General features: G+C 43.9%; 1 protein-coding gene across 2 annotated transcripts in view; it reads left to right on the forward strand.

Annotated features, from left to right (window-relative positions):
* Nucleotides 1-22,298, forward strand: part of CNTNAP2 (contactin associated protein 2) — a 2,169,461-nt gene that overhangs the window by 2,053,971 nt on the left and 93,192 nt on the right. The gene's annotated exons all lie outside the window — the stretch shown is intronic.

The raw sequence follows: 22,298 nt of genomic DNA on the forward strand, positions 1-22,298 counted from the left end.
GGACGGAAGGCTCCAACAACCTTGAACACAGCACCTGGACTCTGACATCGTACCCTTCCAATTGGTGCCACCCCAGTCCTGGACCCTTGGATATGGGCCTGAAGGTAATCTGCCTGGCCATCTGTGTACCCAGCAGAACCAATGTATCCCCTCTGCGTCGAGGTTTCTCTCTGCGCAAGTACTCCGCATTGACCTTGCAGCCTGCATTGGAACTGTCGCCGTACAGAGCTTCTCTGTTGCAGGCCCTTGCATCGCAAATCTCTTTTCGACAGAAGCCTAAACGATGGCACCGGTTCGTGCATCACAGTCTTGTAACTCCTTGGAAACAATCGCTTGGACTGCACAGTGCATTTTGACCCCGGACTTCGAATCGCAAGCCTTGTCAACAAAAATCTTGACGACTACGTAGGATCTCACATCATAGCTTTGTAACTCCTTGGACCAAACTCATCGCCTTGACAGCACAATGCATCACTGACGTGCGACCTAGCAACACTCTGCAATCAAGATTTAAGGTGCTTTTATTTAGCGGGCTTAAATGGGATCCCACAGCCAGCCCGCGATTCATCGTGGTCCGCCTGAACTTGAGACTTTGCACTGATACGGTGCGATCAGATATCCACACTTGGCGCATTGTGCTTTTTAGCACTATTTTCATTGAAATCTTTAAAAGTGCATATCTTTGTTTCTACTGATTGAATTTTTTTTGTTTTGGCTTTGTTTTATTTTTTAAAGATTTATCTATTTTTCTTCATCTGTTGTGGGATCCTTTTGTTGTGAGTTGTCACTGTGCTACTGTTTGAAGTGTTGCACAGATACTTTACATGTTGCCTCTAAGTTAAACCTGACTGCTCTGTGTCAAGCTACCCCTGGGCTGAGCACAGGTTAATTTTGAGTTTGCTTGTGACTTCACTTTGACAAGGATTGTGGTTTCTGCTTGAATAGGGTTTTACCACCCTCAACCACAACCCAATTTCATACATGTGTATTAGGCTATAGGCCCTATGATCAAAAACAAATGTTTTGTGAATCTGGACCATTGCTGTTATTTTTTTAAGTTGAGTTATTCTCTGTCCAGTACATACTAGTGGTCTTTGAGCTAAAAGGAGCCCTAGAAAATACATGTGTATAGACTGTCTCCAAATTTGTTCAGGAGGATTTACTCGGGTTTGGAAGCCGAAGGGTCTAATTCACAAAAGGCCTCCACACTCTTGCCAGAGGCCCTGCAGTCATGTCAGGGGCCCTTAATTGATGCGGGGACCTCTGTGTCACCCATTGCAGAGGTCCTGTCATGAGTGAGGGCCCCCTGCCATGACTGCAGAGGCACTTTGTGAATTGGCCCACAAGTATATATGTGTTTGCAAGCAGTTTAGAGCAGAAGTCTACATTTACACATATAAGTGCTATATGGGCTAAAACATGTATATTTTTTAGGGGACTTTTATTTGAATTGTCTTCAATTTTAGGACAGGGTTTTCAGCCTCTGAATCAAATCCATCTTTTATGTAGGGACACAGATCCCATTGCAACAGTGTTCCTTCAAGAAATGTGAAGAAACAAATGACAGCATTAGGCTGCTAAGGCAGGCAGCAATTGCATTCTCATGGATAAAGTGATTTATGGTTTTGAAGACTAGCAAAACTATGCACAGTAATCTAGGAACTTGCCCAGGATTTAAATGTAAAAGTTATCCAGCAAGGGGGCTCAGTGAGTTATTCCTTATTGTAAACTAGTGATCTGTATGTAAGTAATGAGTTTAACTCTTCACAGGCTCCACTCAGCCTTCTAGGTCTGTATAATAGAATCCTATTAAATAAGCTGAACTAATACCTGTTATTTACAGGGGAAAAATTGTGGCATTGCATGCTATATAAAAAAGCTAATATTATTTGTCTTAGTCATAAACTGTCCTTATAACGGATATGCTGGGACGTGAAGGCAGTGGGTAGACGTTTATTAGCTTGCCATCTGTATTACAGTAGGCAGATGTTATTGATGAATGTGTTTTGTCTCTTTGATTGATTTTGTTTTCTTGTTGTTTTTATTTTGCTTGAAAAATCACCCTGCTCTAGCTTTGAAGCCATAGGCAAACTTCCAAATTAATTTTTTGTAGCTTTTCCTCAGCTGTGATCTGCTGCCTATTGCACACTCCTTAGTTTGGCTTTCTGTATTTGTCCCAGGGCAGTTGAAAAACCTTCAGACTCATTCATCTGGTTCCTATGCTGTTTCATTTCCACCGACATGGTGCAGTAACCTCTTTGTGCATTAAAGTTGAAAGCATTTATTCGGATGAGGAATTGTTCAGAAACTGTGTCTGTAGCACTCAAAAATTGTGTTTCTCCTCCTCAGTGTTTCTGCTGATAGTGAAACCAGTGAGCTTTCTAAATCTTCTTTCTTGTTGCTTACTCGCTATAATTGTTAATATAAAATAATATACATTTTGATGATGTTAACTGTCAGGTGGCACATACATTAAATGGCGACTTAGAGAGCCTACAACTTAACCAGATAGTATCTTCCCCCTACACGCAAACTTGGTCATATTCTCTGCCTCGTGTTTACTAATATGGCGAATATTGGTATCTGCATGCCCATCTCACTGATATGAAGCAAACACAATGGTTGAATCCATCATCATTCTTTAGCTCACTTCGCCACCCCAGTTAAGACCCAGCCATATGCTAATCAGCCTTGACCCTGTGCCTCATGGGAACAGCCCAGACCGAACTGCCAAGCCAGTTCTTCCCTGGACCAGAAACAAGCATCCTGGGAACAGTTTCGGGGTAACACCCCTCATCAGCCAGGCTAGCTTGAATCCAGTGGCAAATGTGAGCAAGGGACCCACGTCTGGGCATATCCTACCAACGTAGGGCAAATAAAGCAAACACAATGAGATGATGGACGGAGCTCTGAAACTTTTCAGACACTCACCCCCAGTCACAGATCTAGATTGAATCCATCATCGTTCTTTAGCTCACTTCACCAGATCTCTGTACTGGGGTGAATGTATGACATAGTTCTACATCCTGTCTGTCAATTGTTCATTTTGCATCCCACTGATATGGTCAGACCACTCAGCCATTCCTTTTAATTTGATCTGTAATAGGACGACTGTAATCTCCACTCCCCCACCGATTTGGGTCCAGAAATGGTCCACAGTGACGCCAGTGAGACTCAATCACACTCTGAGCAATCTTAAGATGCACCTGGACTATGATGTAAATAAGGCATGAACTCAACTGGATAGTTCGGTAAGAGAAGCTCTAGACCAGACTGCTCCTCTGATCAGCACCAACGCCAACGACATCCCACCCTCACAAGAACTGTGCGACTCACTAGCCATCTTCTTCCACCGCAAGATCGCTGACATCCACGACAGCTTCAACACCACGACCACCCCGACTACACCAGACTCCACCTCCCCTGTGAACACTACCAGCGCCACCCGCCTGACCTCCTGGTCCAACATCAACGACGACGAGAGACGCAAGGTCATGAACTCCATCCACTTAGGATACCCATCAGACCCGTGCCCACACCACGTATTCAACAAAGCAGATGCAGCCATCGCACCCCAACTACGGAAGGTCATCAACATCTCCTTTGAAACAGCGACATTCCAGGAAAGCTGGAAGCACGCCGAAATCAACGCCCTCCTCAAGAAGCCCAAGGAGGACCCCAAGGACCTCAAGAACTTCCGGCCCATCTCCCTGCTCACATTCCTGGCAAAGGTCATTGAGAAATTCGTCAACATGCAATTGGCCCGCCACCTGGAAGACAACATCTTGGACCCGTCCCAGTCCGGATTTAGATGAAACCACAGTACCGAGACAGCCCTCATCGCCGCCACAGACGACATCAGGCGCCAACTAGACAACGGCGAAACATCAGCCCTCATCCTCCTGGAACTGTCAGCCGCCTTCGACACGGTCTGCCATCGCACTCTAAAGACAGGCATCCTAGAAGCCGGAATCCAAGAGAAGGCCCTTGACTGGACCATGCCCTTCCTCTCCGGCAGAACCTAGAGCGTCCGCCTCCCACCCTTCCGATCCAAAGCCACCGACATCATCTGCGGCGTCTCCCAGGGCTCATCTCTCAGCCCGGCACTGTTCAACGTCTACATGGCCCCCCTCGCACAAGTGGCCCGCCATCACAACCTCGAAAAACCAAAGGTGGTGATGGACGGAGCGTTGACAATACAAACACTCACCCCCAGTCAACTTATCTGGGTTTAATCCATCACCGTTCTTTAGCTCACTCCGCCACCCCAGTTCAGACATGGCCATATGCAAATCAGTCTGACCCTGTGCTTCATGGGAACAGTCCAGCCCGAACTGCCAAGCCATGGCCATATGCAAATCAGTCTGACCCTGTGCCTCATGGGAACAGTCCAGCCCTAACAAACCTCAACATAATCTCCTACGCCGACGACACCCAGCTCATTCTCTCTCTCACCAAGGACCCACACACCGCCAAAACCACCTCCACGAGGGAATGAAGGCCGTCGCCGACTGGATGAGGAGCAGCCGTCTGAACCTGAACTCGGACAAGACGGAGGTCCTCATCCTCGGACCCACCCCTTCAGCCTGGGATGACTCCTGGTTGCCGACCACACTGGGAACAGCACCAACACCCATTGACCATGCACGCAACCTAGGATTCATCCTTGACTCCTCCCTCTCCATGTCTAAGCAGGTCAACGCCGTCTCCTCCTCCTGCTACAACACCCTCCGCATGCTCCGCAGGATCTACAAGTGAATCTCGACCGAAACAAGAAGAACGGTGACACAGGCCCTCGTCAGCACAAGACTGGACTACGGCAATGCACTCTACGCAGGAATCCCAGCCAAACACCTATGACGACTACAACGCATCCAAAACGCCTCCGCCCGACTGATCGTTAACGTCCCCCGCCACATCCACATCACCCCCCACATGAGAGACACACACTGGCTCCACGTCGACAAGAGGATCACCTTCAAGCTCCTCACCCATGCACACAAAGGACTCCACAATGCCGGACCAGCCTTCCTGAACAGCAAACTCAGCTTCTACACCCCCAACCGCCAGCTCCGCTCCGCCAGCCTCGCCCTCGCCGCTGTTCCCCGCATCCAACGAACCACCTCCGGCAGCAGATCCTTCTCCTACCTCGCCGCCAAGACCTGGAACACCCTCCCTACCCACATACGGCAGACCCTAGACTCGCCTTCAGAAGACTCCTCAAGACCTGGCCATTCGAGCAGTAGCAGCACCCCCCCCCCTTGAGACCATCATGGGTAAGTAGCGCGCTTTACAAGTACTCTGATTGATTGATTGATTGATTGATTGATCAAACAAATGCTGTGGAGACAAAGCCCTCAGCTGGGTGGTTCAATGAATAACCCTTGGCTACAAAAAAGAAATGCAAGAGACTGGTACGCCTCTGGTGAAAAAGCTAAACCACGGCTGCAAGTTGAATTACGAGATGACGCTTAAAGAGTACCATTGGCTTATCTCTCAGTCCAAGCATGCATGCTTTGCTCAGAAGATTTCAGCCGCAATACTCTTCACATCTTTTAGATAGTAAAATGTCTCATTTCACTATCAGCTGTTTTGCCTGCTTCCTTACTCTCTGAAGAGAGCTGTTATACATTGGTGTCCCTTTTCCCTGAAAAAGTAGAGAAAATCTACTATACTTTCTCCTTAGATGCAATATGTCACTCACAGTGGCAGCTGTGGTCTGACGTGGCTGCCACCAATGTAAAGCTACAGCAATTTGGTCCATTTACCACTACTGAGTTGACCTCTTTGTGCTCTAGGGTGAAAGCGTACTCGCCAGCAGATTTAATCTCTACCTTCATTTTGGAGCGGGCTGCGAGATTATCCAACCAGCTGTTGGTAGAGTAATCAGACTCTCCCTGTCCTCCGGTTGTGTTCCTCAACAATGAAAACATGCTGTTGTGGTTCCCTTGTTAAAAAAACGCCACTTGACCCATCAAGGCCCAAAAGCTATTGGCCTGTATCATTGTTTCTTCTTTTTGGCAAGTTAGTGGAAAAGCACGTAAACCAAAAGCTTTCAATTTTTTTTTAGAGGAGATTGGGCTCCTACATGGAATGCAATCGGTCTTCCGCCCTTCTCATAGCACAGAGTCCGCCTTGTTGCTCGCCTCTGAATCGGCCAGGAGGATTATGGATCAGGACAACATTGCGGTCATTCTTATGCTCAATCTTAGTGCTGCATTTGACACTGTATCCCACAATATCTTGGTCAAGTGGCTCCGGAATAGAGGCATCAGTGGTAGTGCTCTGCGGCGATTGGCCTCATTCCTGCAGGGGTAAAATTTCCAGGTATCACAAAAACCATTCCAGTCATCAGTTTCAACCCTGGCAGCAAGGAGCACCTCAGGCCGTGTCCCTGTCTCCAACTCTTTGTAATGTTTATGTGAGCCCTTTGACTGGAGTCATTGAGCAGTATGGTTTTATTGTGATCTCATACGCTGATGACACTCAGCTTTTCTCATAACAGTGAGCAGATGGTACCCTCTTTATGGGCGTGCCTGTCTCATGTCGCTATTTGGAGGGACCTCAACTGTCTAAAACTAAATACTGAGAAAACCAAGGTCTTGGTATTTGGCAGACACCTGCACACATGGACAGCTTTGGTCCTCTATCATCCCCCAAGGTGAAGAATCTTGGCATCTGGTTTGATGAAAAGGTTTCATTTGGTGCCCAGGTCAATGTTCTCTCAGGAAACTATTTTGCGATTTTCAGATTCACCACCTTCCTGAGGCTACCCAAAAGACTGTAGTCCAGGCAATGGTTACAAGCAGATTGCTGCATCTCTGGTACTGTTCGGTCTCTCGAGGAAACGTCACTGGTTGCCAGTTAAACAGCAAATCCCATTGAAGGCTCTCTGCTACTGTCACAAATTGCTTTCTGGCCAAGGCAATACCGATCTATGGGACTGGTCATTCTCTATGTACTAAACAGAACTCTGAGATCTGCAGTGGCAAAACTGGCCTCCATTCCCAGGGTTAGGAAAGCCCGACTTGGTGGCTGCGCCTTCAGACACTTGCCTCCTAAATTCTGGAACTCTCTACCTAACTTCAGCTGGCTACCTCTAAATTGATTTTTTGAAAAAAATCTAAAAAATTGATTGTTCTGCTTCCTCTAGGTTCTTCCAGTGTTTTTAGGTTACAGTACTCTGAAATTAAATGAAATAATGATTTCTTTAGCGCACTACTACCCATGGGTGTCTAGGCGCTGACTGCCAAAGAACAGGGTGGGTCCTAGCGTTGGGACACTTCAGGTGAAGTACCAAGCACTTTACAAATGACATTTTTATTATTATTAAAACTGTCTGGTAAGTAGTCTCCAGAGAATATGTAATGGGCTTCTCAATGAATTCTACTGTGCGCAGGGATGTAGGAAAGATATCTGTATTTTAGATGAGGTGAAGTATTTGGCCTTTAGGGATCACAGCAGTGTGGTCATACCACAAAAGATTTATAAGTACATATTTCATATGACAGTACATTTTATTGACTTTTTAATGCCTGTTGTAGCTATTGCACTTTCATGAAAAATGTTGTGTTGAAGGTCCATAAACGTCCTCTTTTGTTTATAGAGTGAAACTAAGGATGAGACACTCGTCCTTGAGTCATAAATGATCTCCTCCAGATTTAAATGCATAATTTGAAAACTCTTTGCTCTCGAGATTACAATTCTCCTCTTTGGGCAATAAAAGGAAGGCTTCGCCTCTCTCCTGGTAGAAGAAAAGGTATTTAAGAGGCTGCTTACTAGTGGATGGTTTCACTTTTAGACTTGTTATTTTACTGTTATTACAGCATGGAATATTAGTAATCTTTGGATCCATTGGTCAATGAAGTATGATGAGCATCAATTGACTCCCTGTAAGTAGTCATTGGCAATGTAAGTATTAGTCATAGGTTTTGCATCATGAAGTGTGCTGAACATAACTCTATTCATCATGACTTGCCCATGTCACATTTGAGTCTATTTGTTTCGGGTTTTGAGATGTGAAACTGCAGTGTTTATCTTTGCCCCAGTACTTGATCTGTCAGCAGCTTTGTCTAAAGTATCACTACATGACACTCTTAAAACATCACACAACACAGCCTTCAAATGGGCTCCCTTAGATCCCTGCCGAGCTCTGACTTATTCCAAAGTAGCGGTCAGGTAGCCTCTTTACTTACTAATCTTTGCAGTATCTCATTATTCACTGCTAATGCACCATGCTCTTGCCAAAAAAGCCTTCGTATAAGGTAATTTACGGCTGATTGAGTAATTCCAGGACTATTTTTCTGCTGCCACTCCCAGTTTTAATACTTGACGAAGAGATATCTCACCAAAAGTCTGTATTCTTAGAAGACTACAGCCACCTCGATTGAGTGCAGTTAGGTTTTCATCCATGAGACAGACAGAAACCACCCTTTGGCAGAGGGTCTCAAGGTCATTTTGATTCAGAATAGGCAGTGTCCACTGACCCTTTAAAATCTCTCTCTGGATTTAATGCTGTGTCGCATGGCATCCTTTTCTATGGCCTGGACTTGATGAGAATATGAGGAAATGTTCTCACCTGGATCTCAGTTTCCTTGTTTGAGAGGTTTTCTGTCCATTCTATTTCACCCCCTCTTCTCTACGGTTCAGTCTCTCCCCTGCAGAGTTGCACAGGGCTCTTTTTTGAGCCAGCCATACCTAATATTTGTTTCTCCTCTTGATGCAATCATTCTAAAATGCAGTTATTTTGGATCATCGCTTTATTGTATGTTGATGAAATATATATATTTCCTAGTGGCGGTCGCCAATGGGTAGGTATATTTAGGATTATGTTTCCAAAGGAAATGCTTTTTTGTGGTGCTAGTAACTTTGACACTGTTTGATGAATCTCCACAAAATCTTTTTTTTAAAGTGCTACTTTTTTTTACTAGTTTGTGCATGGAAAGTAATCTGTCAAGTGTGGGCCGAGAAAAAAGTGGTTCCCAAAATGCATTTTCCCCAATCCTTTTCCCATAGCAACTTTGAATACAGCTACAGTCTAACTACTGAACAGATTTACACCAAATTAGGCAGAAAGCTAGATCTCTGTCTGGAAAGAGTGTTTTTTTTTGTTTTGGTGTAAATCCATTCAGTTGTTGTTGGAAAATAGCCCTCTCTGCAGGGTCTCCCCCAAACATTTTGCTTCCCGCTTCCCATTTTTACTGAATTCAGTTTTATTGGCTTTAGGACTCTGAAGACTTTAAGTGCATGTCCTCCCTCCATAAAACATAGTAACATTGGCTCACATCCAAATGGCCTATTTAATTTACTTATAAGTCCCTAGTACAGTGCATTACATGTGCCCAGGACCTGTACATGAAATGCTACTAATCCGTCGGCATGCTCTGTTTGTGCCACCCACTTAAGTAGCCCTCTAACCATGTCTCAGGGTTGCCATTACAGAGCCTGTGTGTGCAGTTTACACTGCCTTTTCAACCTGCAAGATAAACCTCTTCCCAGGCCCAGCGTTTCCTTTTAATACATGTCACCCCTAAGGTAGGCCCTGGACAACCCAGATGGCAGGGTGCAATGTATTTAAAAAGGCAGGATATGTACTTTTAAGTTTTACATGTCCTGCTAGTGAAAAACGCTCATATTCTTTTTTCGCTACTGAAAGGCCCATCTCTCCCATAGGATTATATTGGGATTTTCATATTAACTTTTATAAGTGTAATTCCCAATTGTGAAGAGATCGACTATTCAAGTTTGGTGTCTCTGGAATCACAATATATAATCTAAACATTTGGTGGTCAAATTTTGAATTGCGATTGTGAAATAGGCACCTTTAGAAAGTTGGTATTTTTTTACTTTAGCCATTTGATGCTTGCTGCTTATCTTTGATGCATGTCTGGGGAGAGTGACACCTGGGCTTTGTGAATTCCCCCTAGACAGCCACACACAATGTGAACTTAGGTGTGACTAGATGGGGTATCCTGACAGAATGGGAGGGAGGAATGGGCCCAGCCTCACTGCGCAAATAATACTGAAAAAACTATTAAACTCTAATAATAATAAATATACTATTGCCACTATAATATGTTCAACAGTAGGGTGGGCACCGGGGCTCACCACTTTCCTGGAAAACGAACCCGCTTCTGCAGGAGCAGGGAGCCAACGGGCCATGGGGGTCCTGGGGCTCCCCCATGACCCCTTATTAAAAAAAATAAAAACAGTGGATGTGCTGAGGGGGACAGGGACACCCACAGCAAAAAAAATTAAAAAGTGAGTCATAATTGAGCAGCCACATCCACTCATTTATTTTTCACTGATTCTTCAAGGAGCATCCTATAAAGCCCTGGGAGAGCAATTTAGATATATTTGGTTTTTGGTGATGTCCCTAGAAGGGAAAGGGACATAAAAATTCTTTTTTTAATGTTGTGTGTGTGTGTGTAGGTGGGGGGGTTGCCGTAGGGAGTTCTGCAGCCCCATAGCAACACTGGAACAAAAAAGGAAGTCTCCTGGGTCATAGAAACCATGACCCCAGGAGAACGTACCATAGTTTTAAAAGCATTTCCCAGGCTTGTGTGTTTTTGTTTACAGCTAGGATTGCAGTGCCACCTTGTGGCTGCTTGGATGGTTACAGTTAATGTCATATAGTGTACCCCATAAACTGCAAGGCCTGTATATGGCTGTTTTTATGACTGCATGTTTTTGGGTGTAAAATATCAGAAATTGAAAGAGATATTGGTTCCTTAATGGAAAATTTATATATTTTTCACTAGTTATTTTCACATTTTCCACCTGAAAATGTAATAATATAAACTGTATAAAAAAAAGTGTCACAGACATGTAGTTTAATAAAACGTAATTACAATTTTTAAGTAATAATAACAATAATAAACATTGTATTGTGTGTTTTATTGAAATATACATTTAAATAAAATGATTGCTAATTTTGGGAGAAAGAGGATAGATCTGCTTTATATGTAGGGTTTTAGGTTGGAAGAAGTGCGGGTGGGTGTTGGCCACAGGTTTTGGCCATAGACCAGAACCTGTGGCCAACCCCTCAGATGTGCATGGTTGTGCCACGGAGGGATGGCTGTACATATGGGTTGGCTTTATGTATAGTAATAAAATATTACTTCATAATACAAAAAACCTAGAAATTCACTGGAAAAAAACAACAGTTCAAGTCACAATATTGTTCAGTGAAAACATAACGTTTTACACTCTAAAAACCACAGAAATTCACCAGTTATAGTTATCTCATGTAACTATCATTTGCGCCCTCGCCATGCACTGGTAATTACTCGACATGTTACACAGGGGTGTGGAATTTAAGGAAATATGTACTTGTCCAAGGGACAAGTAGCTTCATTAATCTACTTGTCCTGTAACAAAATCCACTTGTCCCTTTGGTGCCACATAGTGCGCCGTAAAATAATGGCAGCCATCTCAATATAGAAGAGCTTTGATAGTAGCCTCTCTGGTTAATGTCAGGCTAATACTATAAAAGGATTTGACTTTTGGGGGTTTTCACTAGCTTTTCTCTAATCTTTTCCCATACTGAGAAAGGTTGGAAATTTACTACCCCTGACAATGACCGAAGTAAAGTTTCTTCCAGGGCTGGGAAAAATGTGGTTCGAGGAAAAGTGAACTTGTAAACACTCAGATTTCCACTGGGGCACATTCATCTTTGCTCATGCTAAAATGCAATTCACAAATATTTTCTAGAATTACGGTTTCCTGGCCTACTTAAGGAAATTCATGTGAATTCATGAAAAACGTAAATCTGCATTAATATAAGGACATATATCCTGGGTGCACTTTTGTGACTTTCTTTAACATTTGAGCCCCTAATTCAATCTGAGTTAACCAAGACTTTTTGTTTTTATTTAAATGCTTTCTCATCCTATCTATCGGCTGGCTTCATTGTGTGTGACAACATTCTGCTATTTTACAAAGTAGTTTGTTCAGTACCAGGAATTTCTATGGCAATGAAGCCTTTATGAGACCAAATACTGGCTGTCTAGTAAGAACGTGCTGGCTAATAGCACCACACCTACCTGATAATCCCCAGGTAGAGAAAGGAGCATAGTGCAGGCCAAGTGAGTAACCAGAAAATTGAAATACCCCCCACTTTGATCCAAAGCTCTTATGCCACCAAGCAAGCGAAAAAAGTCACTAGAGTCCTCTCCAGAATTGCTCCATCTCTTCCATCTAAGCATCCATCCATTCATCCTTTCACCCACTGATATCTAGCATTTCATCTTTACATGGTCATCCATTCATTATTTCATCCATTAGCCTTTCACCAATGTGTTCGTCCATCTGTGGATTTGTCAGTCCATCCGCTCATTAATATCCAAACCTACCCATCCATCTCCAAACCTAACCATTTCAGCCATCTGTTCATTCTTTTGCTCATCCATACAGCCACCCTTTCCCTCCATCCATCTATCCATCCATCCTTTCACTTATCCATCCATCCTTTCACTCATCCATCCACCCTTTCACTCATACATCCACCCTTTCACTCATCCACCCACCCATCTACCAATCCATCAATCCATCCTTCCCCTCAGCCATTTATCCTTTACACTCATCCATCCTTTCGCTCCCTAATCCATACACCCTGTAACCCATCCATCCATCTTTTCCTTCATTATAACATCCTTTGTCCATTCACTATCCCCGTCACTCAACCATCCCTGTCACTCATTCATCCATGCATTTAGCCAGCAACACTTACACTCACTCATCCTTTCACCCACACATTCATCCGTCCTTTCACTCACACCAACCCTTTAACATTAATTATGAGCCTTTGTCTGTCGAGCTGCAGACAGAAGAGGCCCATCAAGAGCTCCACCTCTACAGTAGCTGCTAAAGTGGGGTGTTCACGAAGCCCCTGTTCATTCCTATCCTTCCATCTTCAAACCTATCTACCAAACTCATCCATCCCGCCTTTCTTTCACTCATCCATCCTTTTGCTCATCCATCCTTTCACCCCACATATCCTCCCTTTCGCTCATATTCATCCACCCTTTCACTCATCCCTCCACCATCCTTTTGCTCATACATACACCCTCCTTTTCACTCTTATATCCTTCCACCCTTTCACTTCCTCCATTTATGCTTTAGCTCATCCATCCACCCTTTTACCCCATCCATCTTCCATTTCGCTCATATATCCATCCACCCTTTCACTAATCCCTCCATCCACCCTTTCACTAATCCCTCCATCCACCCTTTCACTAATCCCTCCATCCACCCTTTCACTAATCCCTCCATCCACCCTTTCACTAATCCCTCCATCCACCCTTTCACTAATCCCTCCATCCACCTTTACACTCAACTATCCACCCATCCATCCACCCTTCCACCTAGCTAGCGACCTACCCACCCACCGATTCACTAAGCCATCCATCCATTTATCTACTCTATCTCTCAACCATTAATCCCCCTTTCATTCAGCCATCCATCCTTTCACTCATCCATCCACTTTCACCCCATCCATCCACTTTCACCGCATTCATCCACTCAGCCATCCATCCTTTCACCCTGCCCATCCATTCTTTCACGCATCCTTCCTTACATCCATCATTTCACTCATTCATTCATCTATCCATCCACCCTTTCACTCCACCCATTCATCCATGCACCTATCCATCCAACCTTTCACTCGTTCATACATGCATCTATCCATCCACACTTTCACTCAATGTATTCATCTATCATCCACTCTTTCACTTATTCATCCATGCATCTATACATCCACCCTCTCACTTATTCTTCCATGCATCTATCCATCCACCCTTTCACTCATTCATCCATGCATCTATCCATCCACCCTTTCACTCCACTCATTCATCCATGGGCCTATCCATCCAGCCTTTACTCATTCATCTATGCATCTATCCATCCAGCCTTTCACTCATTAATGTATGCATCTATCATCCACTCTTTCACTTATTCATCCATGCATCTATCCATCCACCCTTTCACTCATTCATCCATGAATCTATTCATCCACCCTATCACTCATCCACCAACCCCTTTCAAATCCATTATGGGCCTTTGTGTGCGGACCTGCAGACTGAAGAGGCCCATCAAGAACTCCACAACTGCTGTAGTTGCTATGGCAGTGTGTTCAAAATGCCCCTAGTGTATGCACAAAGTGAGATGAGGCCTAGTGCAAGGACAGAAATGGGGGTGGCCTTAGGCCTGCGTGAAAGCCTCATGGAGAAACTTATGAGCTTTAATGTAAGCCCTGAATGACTAAGAAAACGAGAGGCCAAGGGGAGCAGGTCCGGGGTGTCAGAGAGGGCGGTGTTAGCAGGTTTAGGCAACGGGTGAAACAAAGTGTACAGGAAAGGCAAAGTGCAAAGAAGGGGGTGCACGAGGTGCATGAGAAGGGAAAGCACTGCTCTTGGGGCCGTATGAGGCCCAAGAGTGGAGCAGAGATTAAAACGCAGGGGTCATAGAGTTCAAGTCCGAGCAAGGGGCCAAGAGGCAGATAAGGCAGCCTCTTACATGCCATTGCTGCGAGTGTTCTGGAGCTACAGAAGCACGATGTTTGTCTCCTGCTCAAAGTAAATAAAAGGAACAGGGGCGGGCCTGGGGGGCACACAAGCTTATGGAGCTGGCTGCAACTTTGAGCTCTGCTATATCTCTGTTGTTGTTCTGCTCTTGGGAAATTAAAGTGCAGGCCCCAGCACCATTAAACTGTCTACTTGTCCTTTGGACAAAATGCAAATTAAAACCTCTTGCCCTCCTAAGAAATCTAGATGTCTCGGGCGTCGGGAGATAGGAATTCCCCACCCCTATCACTCATGACATCTTCTATTGCATCATTGATAATATCACTGCAACATTTCCAGTGAAATTATTGCGAAAATTGTGCATGACGAGGATGCGAGTTATACATAGAGTAGGAGTTATAGTTACTTGAGATAACTATAACTGGTGAATTTCTGTGGTTGTTAGAGATAAAATGTTAAGTTTTCACCTAACTATAAGGTTACTGTAACCTTTAGTTTTTTCAGTGAATATAAATATATGTATGTGTGTGTTTGTGTGTGTGTGTGTATATATATGTAGGTTACAGTGACATTATAGTTAGGAATTTGCATTTAAAAAAACCTTAGCAATTGACTGAAAAAAACAAAGGTTACAGGGACGTTATAGTTAGGCTCAAATTTCACTTGTACAGAACTAGTGAAATTGAGCAGTTCTGATTAGCTGAGCTAACTATAACTCAGGTCCTCACAATGTACTGTAGATATCTATATTTTTTTTTTCTTTAATAACTCCAAAACTACTGAATGCATTTATACCAGATTACAAACAGGGCTCTTACTGGACCAAGAGCTAGCTTTCTGCCAAATTTGGTGTAATTCCATTCTGCGGTTCAGGCTTTAGTTGTGTTCAAAACCCCTATTGTGAATTGCATGGGGATGACACATTTTCATACCCTCCCTTTTTCTTGGCTCCTGCTTGAAGAATCACCCCAAAACGTTCCAGACAGAAGCTGAAGTGATTGTTATATTAGATTTGTAAACTTTTGTGAAGATTCATCGAATGGCGCCAACGTCATTAGCAAATAGAAAATGCTTCATATACGGAAACTATGTCCTTCTATAACTATATACTGGGACCACCAGTCAGTAGTATATAAATATATATATCCTTTTGGACTCACACTCAAGCCCTTGTTGGGAAAATATAGCAAACAGGTCATGTTTGAGTTGCTTTTTTGGGATCTACGCTGTTAAAGATGGATTAAGGTAACAGTTGCCTCTCTCTAAAAGGGCTAAATTTTAATAGGATAACAACAGGAGGTTCTGTACCTTGTCTAAGGTATTACAGTAATTAATTATGGCCTGGTTATTAAACAGGCTTTCTTGCTTAGCCTATAACGATTTCCATAATAATAAGGGTGCTGCTTTAACGTAATCTACTAGCAGAACAAGCCCCAATTTTGCATGGTAGAGATATATGGGAAGACTATTGGGGACAGACAACAATCTTCTTAAAAAATAATTTTCTGACACCTGGAGGGAGTCCACATTGCAGTAGCACCAGACCACTGCTCCAAATGTTGCCCAGGCATGACATTGTGCGTTATATATGTTTATCATGGGAGTCAGGTGTTTGATGCCTAATTTCCTTGCAAATCTAAAAACTTCAGTAGATTGTTCTATCCTTTGTTTCCTGTCATTAATCAGGTGAGACCACGTACATTTACCATCAAAGGGAACAACCAAATATGAAAAAGAAGAAATATAGGAAAGTTTCTTTCTCTCCCCTGCCTTTCTCTCTGCAGCCTCTTCTCCAAGCGTTCTCTATTTACTGTCTTCTTTAATGCTTCCTGCTTTGCTACCTCTTGTACTTCCTTTGGTAAGCATATTCTGTGAATAAAACAACGGTTACAGGGATGTTATAGTTAGGCTGATATTTCACTTGTACAAAACTAGAGAAATTCAGCAGTTATAGTTAGCCAAACTAACTATAACTCGTGCCCCCGCAATGCACTGCTTATGACCTCACATATTACATCACTCATGACATGGTCAGTGACATCACTCATGACATCACCCAGTGACTGTTTTAAAAACGTTTATGAGTGTTAAATATACACACACCATGGTGTATTGGTGAATCAGTGGGTGCATGAATGCCTGTATGGATGATTCAGTGGGTGCGTATAAGTGAGTGATTAGGTGTCTCAGTGAATGTATGGGATAGTGACTGGTTGTGTGACTGTTTGTATCAGTCTGTCAGGTGGTGTCTAAGTGGCTGTATGGTTGTGTGAGTGGGTATGTCAGTGGCTATATGGGTGATTGATTGGTTGTCTGAGTACCTGTATGGGTGTTTGAGTGTCTGTGTGGGTGGGTGAGGATGTGTGTGACTGCCTGTATGTATGAGTGAGTGGGTGGGTGAGTCAGTGGCTGTATGGGCTAGTGAGTGTATGTGTGAGGCTGAATGGGTGAGTGGGTGGATGTGTCAGTGGTATATGGGTGAGTAACTGGGTACATGAAAGGCAGTAGAGGTGAGTGATGGGGTATATGAATGAGTGAGTGAATGTGAGAGTGGCTGTATGGGTGAGTGTATGGTTGTGTCAGTGACTGTAAAGGTGAGTGAGTATGTGTTAGTATATGTATGAGTAAATAAGTGTGTGTGTGTAACTGTATGGGTGAGTAAGTGCCTGTGTGATTGACAGTGTGGGTGAGTGAGTAGGTGTGTGAGTAGCTCTATGGATGTCTGACGCAATGTGTGAGTGGCTGTATGAGTGGATATGTCAGTGGCTGTATTAGTGAGTGAGTGGGTGTATGAGGTGATCTATGGGTGAGTGAGTAGATATGTGTGTAGATCTATGAATCTATGAGTGGGTGTGTAAGTACTGGCATGGGTCTGAATGGGTTTGGGAATGGTTGTGTGGGAGGGGGTGTATAAAAGGTTCTATGGGGTGTAAGTGGGTGAGTTATTCTGTAGATGATCTGATCAGTGATATCATTTGAGATGTCATTAGTGATGTCACTGATCATTTCAGGAGTGAATTTAATATGTGAGGTCATAAGCAGTGCACTACGGGGTCGTGAGTTATAGTTAGCTCAGCTAACTATAACTGCTGAATTTCACTAGTTATGTACAAGTGAAATATGAGACTAACAATAACGTCCTTGTAACCTTTATTATTTTCAGTGAATTTCTATGTTTTAGGTCTCACCTATGCAGCGCTGCATAGGAGTGAGACCTAATGCCATCGGCACAACTTTGGGGTGCAAAAACGTGCACGCATTGCATTGCTTCCAATGGCAACGCGTGCACGTCTGACGATTTCCTTGCGGGAGAGCCCGGCACCATATGGTCGCAGGCTCCCGCAAGGGAATCGTGCAGGCCCCCTCCCCTGCTGCTGTGCACTTGTTTACGTGAGTTGCAGTCTCTTTGAAATATGGTCGACAGAAGAATTATGAAATACTGTGTACTCGGGATTGTGTAAACTGACTGCTTCTGCTTTGATGCCCTAGGTAATATATTGTGAAATCGACACACATTTTACAGTGATTCCTGTTTTTACACATACTCTTTTAGTGTTGACTGGTGGTGATGAGTAACACATTTTATTTTTGTTCTGCGAGGACCCTTTTTACATGTTCTAGCTTCTTGTAACCTTCTGTAAGGTTTCTTTTTATTTATTATACAAATTAATCCTTTAGAGTTCTTCAGGGCTATAACTATGTTTGAGTGTAAACACTTACTTCCTGAGGGAAAGGCCAGCAATACACCCGACTCTGCATAGCTACCGCACACAGCTATTTTGCTTTGATTACCGCATTCTTTTAGCACGGAGGTTGTGTTTTAACTTTTTGGACTGAACAATTTCCCCTAAAGTGGCGTGCATGGGTATTGTTCAAAATAATGCTAAAATGAATGAAAGGCTCACATGCAAGCTACTGCGTTGCCCTGATCCCACAGCAGACTTCTTTTCTGCACGGGTATTTTCCCAAAATAACAGTAAGCTTTTTTTTTTAAGTTTCATGAGTCCACTGGAGTTACTGCATTAGTATAACATCCCTAGCCGATGCCATCACTGCAGCAGCCGTTTATATTTAAGATGATGCCAATAGTCACGCCATAAAGAATATTTTCTGGATTGTTTTATCTATTTGTTTATGGGCGAGTGCGTTGGTGCGTATGGACCATAGTCCTTTACTAAAAGCATACTAGTGCAAAAAAGAGTTCAATCAATGACACATTCCAGCTGGTGTGGAAAACGTTTCTTTAATTTGATCACTTTGCATAACTACAATATTGCGGAGCCTGGTTCCAAACTTTAAAAGGCTAACATTAACTAACATGCATTGGCATAGCCAATAGGTCTCGCTTTTGGGACCTTATAAGTATTTAGTTATGCAGCACAATATCCTTGGTGCAACAACATCAACTGTTGCATGGCTAAACACTTAAAAGGTCCCAAAGGCAAGACCTATTGGCTATGCCAATGCTTGTTTTGAGTAGTAATCGCATTTGAAAAGTGGTGGAGAAAGGGGGCAGGGCCTCTGATGAGCTCTCAGGAATACCGCTGTGTAGTACTTACAGGAGAGCTTCTTGTCCCCAAAGGTCCCTTAGGAATAAACTGGACTTCATCCCCTAATCAGTAGTGCGCCAGCAGGCGTGTTTGTAGAGTGGTGGAGAAAGTGGTGTGGCCTCCAAAGATCTCTTAGCAATCCCGCTGTCTGTGACTTACTGGAGGTAACAGAAGGGGTTCTTGGACCCCAAGGACCATCAGCATCCAAGGGCACTTCGTCTCCCAATGACCACTGCGTTTGAAGAATGGTGGTGAAGGGGGTATGGCCTCCGGTGACTTGCCGGAGGTTTTTTCTTCTTTTTTTAACAAACTTTTAGGGAGGGGGCTGCATGGGCTCCATTTCCTGGGCCATCTTAGGCCCCAGGGACCCCATTCCCCAGGGCCAGGCCTTTTTTAATAGGTGAGGGGTGCTGCATGTCTCCTTCCCTGGGCTAATTTCGGCCCGAGGGACCCAGCCTTTTGGTTTTTTTGTATATAATTTATAGGGGGGAGTCGAGCGGCTACCCTTCTATGTCGATTTTGGGCCTGGGCACCCCTTCCCCGACTTTGTTTTTAGTTTTTTAAATATATAATCTAAAGGGAGTGGCTCCCCTCCCAGGCCATTTGCGCCCCTGGAGGACTTCATCCCCTGGGGCCTTAACTCTTTAAAAAAAAGAAATATTTATTTATTTTTAAAAGCTGATTTTGGCCCCGGGGACCCCATGCAGCAATTCATGCAGCTCTCTCCGGATCTCAAAGCAATTTGTCTGTTTCCTTGCTCGTTTGACAGCGAGCAGGTAAACAGACACATGCTCCGCTTTCAGCAAGCAAGAGCATTTTTTGCTGAAAGTGGAGCAATGTTTGCTATGGCTTGGCGGGAGCGGTGCTCCAACCAAGACACAGCAAACTGCAATGTGGATGGGCACCCCAAGACATTGCTGGAGCCGGCCATGGGGGGTGGCAGTCCCCACGGCCCTCTAGGGCTCTAGGAGGGGGCCATGCTGCCCCATCTCCTTTCTTTCATTAAGCGTCTGGAAGGTGGTGGTCCCCGGGGTCAGAGGTCTGCGATGGACCCCTTTAATTATTATGTTTATGCCCCAGGGAGGTGGTGGTCCCCGGGGCAGCAGGGGTGGACGAGCTGGTCCTGCATTTCTAATATGTACTAACCCGGGGAGGTGGCAGTCCCAGGGGCTTTGTATAAGCCTAGGAGGGGGCCCTCTTTCATTTCCTTCATGCCCCTGGGATTTGGCCCATCTGGGGGGCTTTAAAAAAATAGACATGCGGGAGTCTGCGCGTCTTTTTAAAAAAAATGTTGCAAGGGATCCCACGGGTCCACCTGCAAACTCATGGCAAAATTAAATTAAAAAAAAATTACTTTTTCCCCGGCGGCGTCCCTGTTGGACCCTCTCACCATATCTGGGGGGTCAGGGTATTCCTACCCTGCCCCCTTTTCATAATTTTTTACTTTATTTGTGAGACTCTGCTTCAAGCCGAGTCTCAGTATGCCTGCTAACATTTCCTGGTTGAAGTTTTGGCAGCCAATCAAATTTCATTAGTATCCGAGAGTCAACTGCAAGGACTCGCATCCACAGATATCTTTTTTTTTTTATATTTCGGGTTTCACACCAAATCACAAAAAGCATGTTTGCTGACCAGCATCTAGCTTTCTGCCACATTTGGTGTAATTCTGTTCAGCAGTTCGGGCTGTAGTCGTGTTAAAATAAAAGAAAAAACCCCATAGACATCACATGGGGATTACGTGTTTTGGGCCTCTCCTTTTTTTGGGCCCCTGTTTGACGGATCTCCCTACATATATGTTATAGTCCCGCTCTAGCTGCAGCACTTTGGGCCGGTTAGAGCATTCTTGCTAGGGCTGATTTTGACATCCAGCCCTAGAGATTTGCAGTAATGAAACTCATCCGTGACGTTTGTATTGTCGTTTATTTCAAGATGCTCTTAAAAAAGGAGAGGACATATTCCGAAATGGGCTGACATAAAAGCCACTGTTGTATCAATTTACAATTATCAATCGAATATATTACTAGAATATAAAATTACATCGTCTTTCAAACATTTACATTTGTCATTCGGTCTATATAGATATTTATTTGTTGGCTACTGCCCCTTAAAGGCAATGATTTGCTTTACTTACAAAACACTATTTATGTTAAATTATATAGATATGACCCAAACAAACATAAATTGTCATCCCAGATCCGGCAATCAAAATGGCTTAGTTCATAAATATGTCTGACCCAGAGAGTGCGAGTCAGTCACCATCTGAAAAGCAGGTGGTTACAACATTGATGCCAATCAAGGAAATGAATTCCCTGCGACAACCTTGTCGTACACACCAGAGGATTCAAATGCTAACCATTACCTCATGCTATTGTCTATCTGCTGTACGCCCCCTTCAAGAAGTGCTTGTATTGCCATACATTTAGGACTATTGTCCATCTCAAGCGCACACATAACCATCACGCTGAAGGTATTTATCTCCAATATTAGTTCTATCAAGAAAGCTATTTTTTTTGCTACTTGCCCCCACCACAAGTAATACCATTAGGAGAGGCTTTAATGTCATAAACCGCATTTGTGCATGCAACTGATGATTAACACTTGCGAATGTATGAGTAGGCACATTAAAGACAGACCTATTGACTTTGCCAATGCTTTCTTTAATAGTCAGTACAGCTGGTCGGCTACGTGTGATGCCTGCTTTACTGCCACATTGAAAGCTTCCTTAAAGCCTGGCTGTGAGAGGCTTGAATCATTGTAAGCAGACTCTAACTGTAGCAGCACACAGGGATCTCCTCTGCGGTGCCTATCTTCCCTGCTGATCCACTGTATACTTAGCCACCAATGATTCTTTGAAATAAAATCCCACTGCGTGGCAATGTTCACTTCAAGTAGAATTATACCCGCTCGAACTGGCTCCACAATGTTGCATTGAGGGAGAAACAGTTGTTATTTACATTTTAAGACAAAAAGGGAGCACCATGTAACGCCACAGGATGTAATTTAGAAAGACTGGGCCGTGAAGAAACGTTAAGATATGCTAGAAAACACGAGGGGAGTTTGTTGTTGCCAAAACCATGACTGTGGGGATTCCATCTGGAGCCAAGGTGGCCATTAAAACTGAAATGAATTGCTTTCAGATACAACAAGTGCTTCAATTAAATCGTCTTCGTTTTGTTTCAGCGAATTAACTCCTTTGACAAACATACCCATGGTCTCCCTAAACATT

Source organism: Lissotriton helveticus, chromosome 10 (genome assembly GCF_964261635.1).
Source record: "Lissotriton helveticus chromosome 10, aLisHel1.1, whole genome shotgun sequence".
NCBI classification, from domain to species: domain Eukaryota; kingdom Metazoa; phylum Chordata; class Amphibia; order Caudata; family Salamandridae; genus Lissotriton; species Lissotriton helveticus.